Source organism: Cryptomeria japonica, chromosome 7, assembly GCF_030272615.1.
Source record: "Cryptomeria japonica chromosome 7, Sugi_1.0, whole genome shotgun sequence".
Classification (NCBI taxonomy): Eukaryota; Viridiplantae; Streptophyta; class Pinopsida; order Cupressales; family Cupressaceae; genus Cryptomeria; species Cryptomeria japonica.
In genome coordinates this window covers 556,466,918-556,484,544 of record NC_081411.1, presented here as the reverse complement: position 1 = coordinate 556,484,544, position 17,627 = coordinate 556,466,918, and positions in this window count along the sequence as shown.

The following is a 17,627-nucleotide window of genomic DNA, read 5'->3' as shown; positions in this document are numbered from 1 at the left end:
ATTTTTGCATATAATTTTTGAAGATTATATATCTCTAGGACTGGTGAACTTTCCAAAAAATATACGAACTGGGTTTTTGTGAAATTTAATGGGTTCTTTCTAATTTATGTCCTCAAAATTCTATGAAAAAATCAGGAAATTTGGCATCTGGTTTTTTGAGAAATGACCAAAACTATAATGGTAATTTTCCTCTATGGTTAATTAAATATTAGCAACGGATTAAATAATTAACCTTTTCACCTAATATAAATAATCTTGATAGTAAGGCAATTTAATTTATTACAAACATTTATATATATATATATATATATATATATAAAACATTGAGATAATATTTTGCACTAGTAAAACATTAGGGCAATGACTATATGAAATTGATTAATACATATCTGTAAATCATGGAGAGGTTGCTTTCCTATGGGCAGAGGATTAGTTATAGGCCTAGGGTTTCCAGGCAAGGAAGCACTCTAGGAGGACACGATTCCTACACAAACCCCACATGCCTTCACGACATGAAATAAACACAACCCTAGCCAGGACACTCCCGGGTGTACGTTGTACCCCGAGTTGGACACACACTACATGCCCCTTCTCCAATGCTTAATGCCCAACCACTAGACCTTAACTATCCCCTCTCTTGTGCTCCTTTCAATTTTTCTTTCTCTTGTATTCTTCTCCTTCTCTGAGTATAATCTCCATACCTGCCCCATTCTCTATTAATTTATGGGTTTTAATAATACCCCAAGGGTGACTGCAAAAGTGTAATAACCCACTTACTTAATCCAAAAACTCAATTGATTTTTTTTTTTTTTTTCTTTTATTGTTTTGGATATAAAAGTAATTTATTACATGTATTTGATTAAATCAATTAACAAAAACTGAGAAAGATTTCCTTGCAAAAAAAATCTGAAATGGATAAAAGAGATTTCTTTTAAAAAAATAAAATTAAAATATAAACTTTCTTATGTGCAAAATTCTGAAAGAGACGAGAAGAGGATTTTCTTTGAAAAGAAAAAGCAAGCAACGCATGTGCAAGAGGGGAACTTGGATTTGAATAAAGAACCTTGTTGACCTCCTTCAATTCCTCCTTGAAGCTTGGTAATGATCTTCTCCAAAATCCTGCAACACATCTACAAAATTTCTCCTACAACTAACATGGTATTGAAAATAAGAATTTCAAGACTACTTTATCATCCAAAAATAATGAACTCCCTTTTTCAAAAATTTAGAACTCAATATATAGAAAATAGATTCTATTTCCCACTACAAAAGAAATTAATTGATTTCCATATTCTTTTCCCAAAATAATTTCATGCAAAATGATTAATTGACATAGTGGGGGTTACATGCAAAAATTGAATTGAGATTCTCTTCTAGAACCTTCTCATTTCCTCCTACAACATGTGCTAAATAGTATATTGAGAAAATAAACAATTTCTAAATTAATTTCATGCAAAAATGATTGTTGTCATAGTGGGGGTTACATTTGACCATGCATTCAAAATTTAAATTTGAATTCTCCTCCAAAAATGCATTTTATAACTCCTTTGTCATAAAAATGCCATGAATAGAATTATTCTTGTCATAGAATAATTTTGTAACTCCCATGTCATATATTTGCTAAATATAATATTTATTCTTTAATATTTTAAATTTTAACTTTCTTTTCTAGAATCTTCTTATTTCTTCTACACCATGTGCTCAATTAGGATGTTGAGAAAATAAGCAATTTTCAAATAAATTATGACCTCATGTGTGTGTCACCACTTAAATTCTTTCTTTTATTTAAAAACTTCAACCTCATTTCAATTAATATTTTCTTTCTAACATTACTCATAAAATTAATATTATAATAGTAATAATAATAATAATAATAATAATAATAATAATAATAATAATAATAATAATAATAAGTCATATCAATGTCCAAAAAGAGGGTTATGACATCCTTCCCCCCTTAAATTGTGTATCATCCTGATAAACAAATTATAACCTTAAAAAGAGTTTGCTAATTCATTATGTTTAGAACGAAAGTTAAAACATCTACTGCATCATAATTGAGTCTTCCCATGTAGTATTCCTTTTATCATATTGATTCCATTATACTTGAATAGAACAATCTCTTTGTTGCACAATTGGTATTGGCACTTCTCCAAGACTCTGAATGGCTCTATCATTATTCCCCCTGATTCCTAAGTGGATCATTCCTTACTTCATAAAACCTTAGCAGCTAAGTTATCCTATTTTAATTGCCCCTATTAGTATTGTATCCATCCCTTTGATTTTGATTATGATGTGGCTTCTTTTAGATAAATTATTCTATTGATCCTTGTTTAAGTTTGCATTTCCCTTGAATTCATGCTTCGCCTTGAATGAATGATTCATGTTAAAATTCTATCTCATTATGGCTAGGGCTTGAATCTTCATTTCTTGTTCTTTTAGGTACTTACTTCATGCCTAGGAGTCTATGCACATCAACTTCTTCCCCAAGTTGGTATTGAGCCCCAAAAATGAACTTTTTGATTTGACCCTTCTCATCTTTTGACACATAGGTACACACTTTAACAATTTGGCAAACTTATTTCGATATTGTTGAACTGTCAAAGCCCCTTGTCGAAGATTATGGAATTATGTTACCTTCTCATTGAAGAATAATTGTAATAGCCTCCTCTTATGAAAATAGTGAATAAATTGATCTCATGTGATTATATCCTTGTTATACCCATTTGTTCCTTAGTATTAGTCCACTAACAAGCTTCATCTCTAGTGAGTTGATAGGAAACCCCATAATGTCTTAATTGTTTCACTAAAGTCCTTTAGTTCAATGTATTTTCCCTTTCCATTCAACCAATCCTCAGTGCCTTCACCTATTTGTTCCCTTCGAACTTAGGTTGGTTAATTTCCTTGAAATCCTTAGATGGCTCCAACATATTGTTTTCCCTCATTTATTCAATCGTTGCCAAGTTCTCACTTTCAATCCCACTTCTATTTATTTGATGTCATTTTGCCTTGCTCTATGGTCTCGCATTGATTGTTTGATGGAGTTGATCTCCTCTCTTTGCTTAGTTAATAATTGGTTATAGCTTCGACTCATATTCCATTATTCCCTTGGTCTTGTTGATTTTCATTATTGCTACCTTCCCTTTTGACTCCTTGTAGTGGTGGTATGCTTTCCTCTTCCACTTTCTTTACCTCTAGGTTTTCTTGAAATTTGAATTTCTTATTTAGTTCTTGATTTAATATATAATGATTCATCTTTACTACTTCCAAGCTACTCTTCTAGATTGTATAAGTTGAAGTGAGCTCAAGGCCTAGATTTGAACCTTCGCTCTGATACCACATGTAATAACCCACTTACTTAATCCAAAAACTCAACTGATTTTTTTTTTTTTTTTTTTGGATATAAAAAGTAATTTATTACATGTATTTGATTAAATCAATTAACAAAAATTGAGAAAGTTTTCCTTGCAAAAAAAATCTGAAATGGATAAAAAGAGATTTCTTTTAAAAAAATAAAATTAAAATATAAACTTTCTTATGTGCAAAATTCTGAAAGAGACGAGAAGAAGATTTTCTTTGAAAAGAAAAAGCAAGCAACACATGTGCAAGAGGGGAACCTGGATTTGAATGAAGAACCTTGTTGACCTCCTTCAATTCCTCCTTGAAGCTTGGTAATGATCTTCTCCAAAATCTTGCAACACATCTACAAAATTTCTCCTACAACTAACATGGTATTGAAAATAAGAATTTCAAGACTACTTTATCATCCAAAAAACAATGAACTCCCTTTTTCAAAAATTTAGAACTCAATATATAGAAAATAGAGTCTATTTCCCACTACAAAAGAAATTAATTGATTTCCATATTCTTTTCCCAAAATAATTTAATGCAAAATGATTAATTGACATAGTGGGGGGTTACATGCAAAAATTGAATTGAAATTCTCTTCTAGAACCTTCTCATTTCCTCCTACAACATGTGCTAAATAGTATATTGAGAAAAATAAACAATTTCTAAATTAATTTCATGCAAAAATGATTGTTGTCATAGTGGGGGTTACATTTGACCATGCATTCAAAATTTAAATTTGAATTCTCCTCCAAAAAATGCATTTTAATAACTCCTTTGTCATAAAAAATGCCATGAATAGAATTATTCTTGTCATAGAATAATTTTGTAACTCCCCATGTCATATATTTGCTAAATATAATATTTATTCTTTTAATATTTTAAATTTTAACTTTCTTTTCTAGAATCTTCTAATTTCTCCTACACCATGTGCTTAATTAGGATATTGAGAAAATAAGCAATTTTCAAATAAATTATGACCTCATGTGTGTGTCACCACTTAAATTCTTTCTTTTATTTAAAAACTTCAACCTCATTTCAATTTATATTTTCTTTCTAACATTACTCATAAAACTAAATATTATAATAGTAATAGTAATAGTAATAATAATAATAATAATAATAATAATAATAATACTAACAAGTCATATCAAGGTCCAAAAAGAGGGTTTATGACAAAAAGTCACACCCTTTCATTATAATAATATTTCTTAATTATTTTGATTTATATTATTTTATTACAAATTCTTTCACATGAAAAAGTCTCATAACATTTCTCCCCCTGTAATTTAGTTATTGTCCTCAATAGCAAGAGATGCATCTGCATCACAACTCAAATAAAAACACATAATTAATAACTAAAGAAATAGCTTTTGAACATATTTATTCTTCATAATATTTCTATTTGTTTAATTTTTTTCCTTCGTTCATAGATATCCTTCCAGTATAGCTTAGAATAACAAGTATTTCCAAGGGAGTCACTTTGCCAAACAAAATTATGACAAGAACACATATATCTCTTCTATCAAAAAAATTATAATTGAATAAATTAATTTTATTTCATATGTTTAAGGTCATATATTTCAACTTCATCAATTTTTCTCTCATATGACGTATTCTCTTTAACATATACATTTAAATAAATTTGTAACTGAAAATTTATAAAATTTTTATGTCTTAACATAGCATTTTACTAGGGAATGACATGCACATCCTATACAATGTAGTGGCTTCTCAATTAAAAATCATATAATATATATATTCAAAATGTAGTCAGAGTTGATAATCATGCATTCCGGACTACATGAGTATCCCCCTTTGCTATAAATAGAGTATAAATGTAAACTTTTCAAGTATCGTTGTCTTATAAAATAAAGGACATGTACAATGTTATTGGGTTGATCAAGTCTAATAACATGGTACATTAGGTAAAGATAGTACTACAAATTCATTACTAGCATCTTAAAAGAAAACCCACAATACATTATGAACACCCACAAGGCATTTTTATAGAAAATCGTTGTAACATTTCTTTTGTTTAAGTAGCTAATGTACTTGAATTTGAATTTTAAATTGAGGGTTGAGGATACTAATCAATTCAAGCATAAATAGAAATTCAATGATTGTCTCTCCCCTTGTAAATTTTGTCATGTCCCTATGTTTTCTCTTATGTCAAAAACTTGTAAAACCCTATATTATTTTAACCGATGTATTTTAATAAGTTAATATTTTACTATTTTTAAGACAAAAATGATCTTATGATCTATGGGTTATTGGTTCCACTATGTAACTTTAAACAAAATATCAAGTTATTTGCACAAGAAAAGTTTAAGCTATTATTATTATTATTATTATTATTATTATTATTATTATTATTATTATTATTTTCCTTCAAAATTTCAGTCACTTCTATTATCAGAGATAGGTTAGTCAGATGTGGAGATTCTAGGGGTATTTTTAATTTCAAAGGATGAATAATTGTGGACATCCCTTGGTATACTAATCTCAAATATAACAACAACCACAACTTCTCATTCAATCTATTCACAATCAATGAAATGTATATTTAAAGGGTATGGTGGTTTTAGAGCTACTAGATTCTTGAACTTGGAGACAAGAATTTTGCAGCATCTTAAATGCAAATTTTTTTATTGCGAGTTGAATTTGTTTGTAGGCATGAGGCAGGAGGGCAATTTTAGCTATTTGAAAACTGTTGCAAAATATAGGCCTACCGGTTTTTAAAACATTCCCTCAAAATCGCAATAGCACTCACTAAAGTGGCTATAAGAACATTATATAAAATGCATATATATATATATATATATTATATATCAGTATATATATATATATATATATATATATATATAATATATATATATAATATATATATATATATATATATATATTGTTCTATTTATTTATTATTATTATTATTTTTTCCTGATTTATGTGATGCATCCAGATATGGGCTATCAGATTGTAGAATCAAACAATTTAGTTTTACACAAACAACTTTTTATAAGAAGACATGATTTAAAGTAAGATGTATGGCTTTACAAATAGGGTCTTGAGGCCCAAAATTAAAAATTTGTTCTTTGTTCGCTTTATATGGGCATTCTTCCATGAGGTTGTACATTATTACAAGAACAATAGTTGTTTAGGGGCCAACATCGTATGTCATTCCACTCATCAATAATATTCAGAGAGTACATTTGTTGCTTAGTCTTTTGGAAGGATGTAAAAATACAACTACCATGGACTAACCTCAGTCAGTTCAGTTGACTTCGCAAGGTTAAGAGATCATGTTCTCGCTTTTTATGCTCACATTGCAAAATACCATCACTATGCATTTATACTATAGTGGGAACTAAGATATTTACTTGGAGTATTGAGATTTATATCAAAATTTGAGAGTTTATCTATTATCATTTGGTCATCCGTTGGGAAGAACTATATTCTATTTCATTGGTGTCTTGAGTCCTAGACATTTTAGTATTTTACAAGGTATTAGAATCTATTTATTTCTAGAATGATATATTCCTGGACATATTAGTATTTTACATTATCTAAAACATTATTGAGTGATGATTGTTTGTGTGATTCGAAGCCTTCATAGTCTGGTAAGCCAATCAACTTTAACTCATGCTATGATTATTTGGAAGACGACAATATGTGTTCATAACTAATAATTCTAGGTATAAGTCACAAGTTACAACTAAGAGTTCTGAACATTGCAATATTATCAATCTCATATTATATTGCTAATATTTTATTCAATTAAAGAGCATGATCAACCTATATTCTACAACAAAGTTTTCAATTTGGGACTCAATTACCAGAATTTGTGTTTTTACAATTTTATTACAGGCTTGTTTACTAGATAAAATTAAGAGAGTAAGCCTCAGGAACCTAAAATATTCTATAGAGTAATATATGATAGGGAAGATACCAAGTGATACAATTTGAAGAAGTAAATGTTGAAATATCATTAGTTGAAACCTAAGAAGTTCATAATTATTTTATAATATCAAAAATATCAGATAACTTTGATTATAAAATACTGCAATATGTGTGTGTTGAGTATCACCCCTACTGTTGATTGATGATATCATAAATGGATGTATATTTTTGTATAACCTTGACAATTCAATAGCTTGGGAAGTTGAGAAAGGTTATGCCCATCCTCACTTTGAAAGGGTTAAGACTATGCCATAATTAATGACAAATGTTTGATAGGAATCTCTTTTTTTTTTCTTTTTTTTCAATCAAAAGTAAAAACTATTTTATTTTACCCACTTGTCAATTTGAATTTTCAAACCACGACCTCCATAGTTCAAAACGCCATTATATATTTCACATCCAGAATTAAGGAAGCTAAGCAAAAATTTATCCCACCATTTAAAATTTTGTCTCATTCATCCAGTAAAAATATCTATATTGGAATGCATATTTTCACGGTGAATGATGAGGGTAATGAAGAAGTCTTTTTTTTTCATTAAAGATTATTTTGAAAAATTATTTATGAGTTAGAGGGTAAAAATATATTCTTGATGATTTTCTGGTAACTGCTTAAAACTAGTGATTTTGGTATAAGGTAAAAGGGACGGCTTTATAATAACTATTAATTTATAATGAAAATTTTACCATTCCAATAAAAAAATAGTTTTCAAATTTCATTTTAAATAATTCATGGATATGGGTAAAATAAAACTTCTTTATAAGGTGAATTTGAATGTAAATTTATCTCGAGTTGGTAGTTTGCAGTTTGAATATCTGAGGTAAATTTTAATTGTAGGTGCGCGAAATACTTTTCTATGTTAATAAAATTGTGAGAAAATTTATTTCGTAATGTGCTACCCTAACATTTATTTCTAGTTTCTGGCTCAGATTGATTTGGCTCTGCTACCAAATCTAATGGTACTTTTCCTCTATGGTTAATTAAATATTAGCAGTGGATTAAATAAATCAAACATTAAGTTAAACCTAATGTAATTATCCTTTTCACCTAATATAAATAATCTTGACAGTAAGGCAATTTAATTTATTACAAACATTAATATATATATGTCAATAATAAAACATTGAGATAATAATTTGCACTAGTAAAACATTAGGGCAATGACTATATGAAATTGATTAATACATATTTGTAAATCATGGAGAGGTTGTTTTCCCACAAGCAGAGGATTAGTTATAGGCCTAGGGTTTCTAGGCAAGGAAGCACTCTAGGAGGGCACGATTCCTACACAGAACCACACATGCCTTCACGACATGAAATAAACACAACACTGGCCAAGACACTCCCAAGTGTACGTTGTACCCCGAGTTGGACACACACTGCATGCCCCTTCTCCAATGTTTAATTCCCAACCACTAGACCTTAACTATCCCCTCTCTTGTGCTCCTTTCAATTTTTCTTTCTCTTGTATTCTTATCCTTCTCCGGGTATAATCTCCATACCTGCCCCATTCTCTATTAATTTATGGGTTTTAATAATACCCCAAGGGTGATTGCAAATTTCACACCCTTTCATTATAATAATATTTCTTAATTACTTTGATTTAAATTATTTTATTACAAATTCTTTCACGGGAAAAATTCTCATAACAAAAACATGTGGCTGTATTTTCAGTGCTTGATAGCTGAAGGTGATTTACTCATCTCTTTCTGATACTAGACATCTGTCTTTTACAATTTGGTTGAAGATGATTATTGGTTGTCCTTTATGCACATCTTTGTTAGCATCTCATTACACAAATTGATATGATTCTGAGATGAAGAATAATGTCCTTTTCTACTACTTGAAAATGTCTTCTTCCTTTGATTTTTTTGAAAATCATGAAAAATGATTCTTTTTAAATGCATCTTTTAAGTCTTCAATCCGCATGCGATGCATACCTCTATTATGAAGACTTTCCTTTGAACAAGAACATTTTGTTATTATACTTCGTATGCATCTTACTAGAACACTTCTATTTACTACAACATTTTGAGGAGATAAGAGGCATTTGTGAACATTGTTGCATTTAGGAGATGCATTTGATACATGACTTACTAAAAACAAAACACAACACATGTTTGTTGAGAGCAAGATGCAACTTTTGATATCTGCAGATGCATGTTCTATACTTGGGAAAGTATACAGGTCATTTGTATTTAACTTGCTGGTTGTAGATATCTTTGTTACATCTTTATGCACCTCTGTGAACACTATTACTTTGACTGTTATTGAAGCCTGAACAAACTTATGAGTGCTTATCAAATGATTTCCTTTTTAAAGTACAACTGCACTTTTTCCTTTTCAACCTATGCATTCAATGTTATGATAATGAGTTGCAGATCATTGTTGGAGATGCATTCTATTGGACTCCTTCATTGTAGCAACACCTGCTAGCTATGAACAAATGCTTATATTCACATGTGAAAATGAGCAGTTCATTTAATTTGCATCTTGAAATGTGATAAAGCTTTGTTGTTTGATACTTATGAAGCATATGTAGAATTAGAACACAATTTGAGCATGTAGTCTTACCTCTTTTAGTTGAAAGATGATAGCATTGTCTCTTCAGATCACTTATTGATTATTGTTATACTTGATCATTGTCTTGTTCCTTTTCTGTGGATACATAACAACAAATTGAGTTCTTTTTATGCTCCTTTTAACAACAACATGCTCACTCTTGAATCTTCTTCTTTCTTAATCTTTCAATGAGAAACGAGGAAGGATGTATAAATACACTGTTATGTGTCATGCTTTTATAACATGAATCATGTTGTTTTTACTCTTTCTCCTTCATTGCTCGATGAATTTTGCACTTAGCCATAGATAAATTTGTCTGATAGGATGCACATAGTGATTTTTTTCTACATTTATGTTGTAATAGGACTGAGAGTCAAAATAGTACTTCATTGTTCAGTTTTAGTTCTTCATCAACTAAGGACATAATCCCAATAGTGCTTCATACCAGATCTAAAGGAGGTTTAGGAAACCTTTGAAATAATAGGTTTCCTGAACTTTCTTCTTATTTAGTATGAAGATATTGAAGAACAGTTCAGTCATATGATATGCCAACTCAAGCTGATCAAATACACTGAATGAAACAAGAGGTTTCATGAAGGTATATGCCTCTCATTTCTTTCATTTTTCTCTGCATTTTGAATGATCTCGTTGCATTTTGATAATGCACACCATGATGAGCTAGGCTCAATCCTTGTGGGAGCCCCATTTACTCCCACTCATACATGGAATATTATAATTTGCAAATAATACTTTTCCTGTTCTTGCACATGAAGCAAACAAGTTAATTAAAAATATATGATTATTTTCATGCATAGTACTTGTATCTCCTTCTAAGGCATGTTGGCTTGACATCTCCTGCATCTTGTATATGTGACTAACTGTACACTTATGATGTGTGGTAACTTAGTATCTACATACATACATCAATGTACATGATATGAATGCAATCAGTCATTGCTTAGAACTAGAAGTTCTAATTCATTATGTCTTTATTATGCAGGTACCCAAGTCAAAGGCAGGCTTGGAGAGGACAACAGCTAGGCTTTAGGACAATAACATTAATAGAAGACAACACAATAAGTTCATCAGTCATTCAGGCAATGACTGGTTTCATCCCTACCATGTTTCCCTTTATACATTCATGTATCTATGCATATGTTGTCTTTTCATACATTAGCAATGTATTGCCAGTCTCACGGCTCATGTGTGAGACAAATGTGTTTGAAAATCAATAAATTGTTTCTTTTTAGAATGATATTATTTCTTTTTGTACTTGTGCATTTCTGACACCACTGTAGTAAACTTCATGGTTGCTTCTCCAATTCTAGGATATACTTCATATGAATGCATTGCCATAATATGCCAATCAAATGTTGAATTGTGACATCTTGAGTGTAATTCCACTTGTATTATTTGCCAACGAGTTAGATAGCATAGAGAAGCTAAGATAACATATTTACATTCTATAATTTGGCGATGGCCTAGTATTGGATTTAAAGAGAAAAGAGTAGAATTATTTCTTTTGCATTATATTTTTATTGCAAATTATCTTTATTTCTCATGATGTCGAATCAATGTTTTAATTCTAGCATGTTGTAGCTTGTTCGCATATGTAATATTTTTATTTTCTTTTATGTTTTAGTTCAAGTTTAATATTGTGTCATTTTTGCATTATAAAATTTATGGTATTTAATAAATTATTCATGTCATGACTATACTACCAATTAATGGAAACCAGTAAATAAAATGACAATATACTACCAATGGATGGAAATGGGTGAATAAAAATGACTAAATATACTGCCACTTGATGACCATTAATTATTAGAATGACTAAATAAATGACCAGATAACAAGAATCAATGACTAAATTAATGATTCAATATATGACTGAAATAGTGACTAAATTAGTGACTATCATGACTAAATAAATGACCAGATAACAACAATCAATGACTAAATTAATGATTAAATATATGACTAAATTAGTGACTAAATATATGACTAAATTAGTGTCTATCATGATTAAATAAATGACCAGATAACAACAATCAATGACTAAATTAATGTCTAAATTAGTGACTAAATTAGTGACTAAATCAATGACCAAATCGATGACCAAATCGATGACCAAATCAATGACCAAATCGGTGACCAAATCAATGGCCAAATTGATCAATCAAAACAACCAATGGTCACGTGATCAAATTGATTTATGACTGGCAATAAACTACCAGTGGTCACGTGATCAAATTTAGTCATTTATCTATAATTTTTGGTAGTTTTTTTAGTCATATATTGTTGTTTTTGTACTAGTGAACGTATATATCGTAAAACATCATAATAGTAATGAAATTGAACATGAGTTTTAGAACAACAAGATATTATTTGTTTATTGATTTTAACATACCAGGGTTTGCATTTTTCAAATGATCTTTGACTAATACGTAATTTCATTAACACAGATTCATCTAAAAAACATTTTAAAAAATCAGTTTGAGTCATGTCAAGAAGATGTTTTGGATGAGGACCACGAATTTTTGATCCCATCCTTAACTTTAAAACATCTCTAGCATTAGATGAAAATCTTGTCTTATCATGCCAAAAAATTTCAATTAATGATTTAGTTTCATCATTTAATTTCATGTCCGACCTTCGAAGTCTACCACTAAAACTCCAACAATGGTTTAGTGGGTCACTTTCAATTGTGTCTCTTCTTTTGGCCGCTCTTGACAAGGTTCTATGATGTATGTTTAAATAGCCACTTATATCACTTAACATTCTTTTATTGACAACTATTTTGTTAACCATAGCATTTGTTATAACTCGTCGTGCCGCATTCTTATCTTTAGATCGACTTCTTTTTCCGATAGAAACGATGGCACTAGCAATAGTAGATACAACTTTCTTATATGATTCATCTTTCCTTTTTGGTTTTGTATAAATTCCTAATTTTTTCATGACTTTACGCATTTTTCACATTTTTATTAATTGTAGCATTAATTGACATTGAAATCCTAGCTTTTTATTATAGACAAATTGTTTATATAATCTATTGGCATGTGTTCTGATTTATCTCCAAGAAACTAACCCATTAAGATTATCTAACACATTTTCATCAATAGTAAACAAATTACATTCATTTTCATTCAAAGAGGGCAGTGAATTATTTTCAATTTTTAATTCTTTTCATTTAGGTGTATTAAATTCATATCCAACTTCCTTTAAATCATCAATTTGATTTGCCTCATACTCTTGGGGATTTAAAAACATACCGGGATTCGCATGCTCATGAAGATTTTAATCACCAATCAAAGTTTCATCTAAAGATGCACCCATATTTGTTTCTACATTGCTTGCATCCATCATGGTCTCTTCAATGCTTTCATCTACAACATGCACGGAACTCGATGCTTCAGTGTTCTTCAATTATCGTAGTTGTGATCTTCTATCTCTTTGGCATTTTGCCTCCTCCTCTCTTTGTGCCTAGATTTCCTGTAATGTCATTGTCTTCCTTTGTTTCTTTCGACGTTGCTTTGAACCCATCTTTACAAAGTCCTCTTGAATAAAAAATTGATTTCTTTTCAACAAAAGATTAAATTTGGTGACTTCTTGTGAATTTTGAGTAAACGGTGGTAAAAAAATGAGTCAAATTGTGTAAATTTTTTGTGTCAGTACGGATCCCAATGAGAATGTCAGTAATTATTGAATTCTGTCCTTTTTTTTACAATAACGAGTACTTTTACATCGGGCCTGTTATTAAAAATAATGGTAAAAAAAATAAAACAGGCCCCCGTTTTCTGAATGGGACCCTGTTTACAAAATTGGCCCCCGTTTTGTGAAAGTTGGCCCCACAATTCGCCTTCTGCCTCGGGTTTAGGTCCGGGATAGGCATGGAATGCCCAAACCTTAGACTTGGACCTGCAAATTCAAATGTGGATCAATGAAAGCACAAATACGAACTTCTGCAATATTTTACATGTCTGTTATTACAAAAAAAATTCATGAAACTAAAACCCATTTCACATTATACTATTTAGATTTTGAATATGTAATTTTTTTTAATTTTTTATTATTTTCTGTTTTTTTTCATTTAATTTATATTGAATCTAGTCCATAAACTTGAAATATCAACTAATTTTGTTTATTTGCTAACTTTTTTGTTTTAATATTTTCTGAAAAAAAAATTATGTCATCAATCTACACAAAATTCTTTTCTATTAAAAAAAATCAAAAAATTGATAAGTTTAGGTCAAATTATGTGGGTTGTACATGTCAAGTTTTCAAAACGATAATTAGGGCCAATAAAAAACCAATTAAAAAAAATATTCAAAAAAAAAAACCAGAAAATATGGTCATTAATATTGAGTGTGTTACAAATAATTTCCGAAGACGGTTTGAAAAAAAACTTTTATTTGTGTCTAAAAGTGTGGGTCGTACATGTGCATGGTATGGTCCTGAAACAAACATTTTTAAAAAGTGGTTTTTAGAAATCCATTTTGAAAGTCAATTTCTATTATGTGGGTATCAAAATAAACTACATATTTTAAAGGGCTATATTTTGTATTATTGACTTTTTTCAAGGTTCAATCTCTAAGTGCTTCAAATTTTCAGCTCAAATGTGGCAAAATCTGAAAATCAGGGAAAACACTTCCACTTTTTGGCCAAAAAGTGTTCAACTTCTTGCATTGACCCTAGTGCGACTTAGTACTTTCGCTAATCCGATTTGGATTGGGGATGTGGGGGATAAAGGCTTTATATGACTATAAGATGTTTATTGACCTCTTTAGTACAATAACCTTTATATTAGATCTATTATGTGAAATTGAAAGAAGAGTGTCAAAAATGTATTAGATTGTATTATGACTATGTACTAGGATTGAGAGGCAATCAACACTTAATTTGATGATGTTTTCCACATTGAGTAAAGAGGCAAACCATCTCTAACCATACTATCTAGCACCTCCTAATATCTTTTCCATTTGCCATTAAGGTCATATTTAATATATATGAGCATTATCAAAAGAATATTGGATTGCACCACTAGTAATTGAAATCAAAGGTTAAGAAAATTATATTGAGTGTACATATATGTATGATGACGATCTAATGAAAATAGTGTTTCTAATTATCTCAAGGTGATCCAATATTGAGCATGCTTAAAGCAAGTTTATAAGTATTGTTGTAATCCTTCAAGGTCTTACATAATTATCATATGATGTTGTTGATGAATGATGTGTTTTGATTAAGTGGGATTTCATACTATAGTATGGTTATGGTGCTTGATTTCACTAAATCATATTATCAAGACATATCACACATAACTATATCGAGGCTCACGTAATTTTTACATTGCGGAGATAATTGGCATTCAACATCATGTAATTTGATGTGAAAAGATTTGTTTTATATTGATGATATTCTTATGTATAATTTCTATATTTGAATTGCAATCTAACCATATAACATTATAATTCACTACATTCTATGGAGTGTTGTCAACATGGGGGTATTTTGATGCTTAGTTATGCATACAAATGGTTAATAACTAGAACCATGGTATGTTGAGGTAGCTAGAAACCTTGTTCCTAGTAATGACCATCTTGGATCATTGATATGATTCAATTGAGTCAAATTGACATATAGCTATGTTTTGTATCATCTTCATGATATTTTTGGTTGATCTAGTCCTTGGCTTCAATAGGGAAACTATCTATCAATGCTACAAATCCTAGAAGGCCATGTCTTATTGTGTTATTTAGAGGATTTGGTTAATACTGAGAGGGGGGGGGGGTGAACCAATATTAACAACAAACTGAAATCTTAAACCAAACTGATCGATAATTCACCAAAATAGATCATAACCAGTACAGGTAGCCACTGAAATCAATCTACTAATCAGATTTACCAAACTGCTCATTTAAGTGTTCCATATCATGCATGCAATAGAAAGATATCAACTTAACACAAACACAAATCAATCACCATATGAACACCAGGATTTTTATGTGGAAACCCAAATGGGAAAAACCACGGTGGGAATTGGTACCCACAAGATAATGCACTCTTTCAAAATGTACCCTGTTAGGAGCTTACAATGATGCCCGATTAGGAGCAGGCCCTATTAGGAGTCACCCGGTCAAGGGATTTACAATATGAGATCTGTTAGGAGCTTTGCCCTGTTAGAAGCAACCTCGCGGGAGGATTTAAAGTCAAATTGTTGAGCTACCTGGTTAAGGGATTTATATGAACAAGGCCTGTTAGGACCTACCCGGTTAAGGTATTTTGAACCTGCTGCAACTGTTAGGGAGCAATAGATGAACAATCTAGAAATAGCACTTCCTGCTTGTTTGTTCAGATCCACTTTAGCTCCAATCTACTTCACTCCTACAAACACACACCTCTGGTTCGGCTACACACTCTTTTCTCAGATTACCGACACAATAAACTTCATCAAAACTGACCTAAATACACTTTACATCTTTGTCGGCTACAAAACCCTAGATACATCAAGATTCAAATGAATTTACATCATAAATCATCATAGATCATTACAAATCATCATAAAAATTATTACAATAAATATCAAGACAATTTCAACCGTTGAATAATCATAACATGACACCGCACATTGATCTGATAAGCAGTCAAACCCTTAAAACATTCTTCTATGGTCTCCGTTGTTTCCCAAGGAATTCCATCCTTAATCATGCCAAAAGTGTATTTTAATTTCTCACACAGTTTGTGACACGTCACCATCAAGTTATGAACATAATGGAATTCATCGCCAAACCATAAAGCACCACTGGTTAAGAGATCTTGTTATCGGTTCTAAAACCTTGCTAAAACCCTACTGAAAATACAACAGTAAATCACAAATATGACTTCCGGTTATCAAAACATGTTGCGGTTCTATTCATAGACTCATTACAAAGATATAAACACATGTTTCAAACCGCAACACCTAATTCCTCGTCAATATTCAGAACCAATTGCTTAAGTATAACACTATTTCATGTTTATCGATTAAAGTCCTATTTGCCAAGTTTTCTGTCAATTGCATAGTTCATCTTACCAACTTAATCCATTACCAGTTAGGTTACACCAGTAAACCTAAATGAAAAAGTAATCAAGAATAAACAATTGCCATAGTTTCCATCAATGACAACACAAATAAGTGATCACCAAGTCACCAACTAATATCTCAATCTATACTAGTCATACATCACCATGCCATCATTCTCCTTATCATATAAACTATATCATCACCAACAGTCGTTCAACATATCATCACCAACAGTCCTTCAATATATCATCACCAACAATCTTTATATCGATATGTCAACATCATCATCAGTTATGTCAATCATGCCAACATTCTCCCCCTTTGGCATTGATGGCAACACTAAAAGAAAACTCATCATGCTTCACTTTCTCTTCTCCTCCTTTGTATGATCTTTTGTCAGTTATATTACTTCTCCCATGTCTACTACATTTCTTCTCCCGGTCATATTACTTCTCCCCCTTTGACAACAATGCCAAAGGTGCAAATGCATCTTATAACATCATTGTTGTTGTTGTTGTCTCCATCATCTCTGCTAACCTCATCTTAGTTGCTCCCTCTGAGGAGTAGCACACATCTCAGCAATCCATAGTAAAAAAAAATTCAATAAGTCTATTGTATTGATGCATCACCTACATCTTAGTTGATCTTGTGTAGGGGTCTAACCCCTAATTTACCTCTGAGATATTCAAAGGT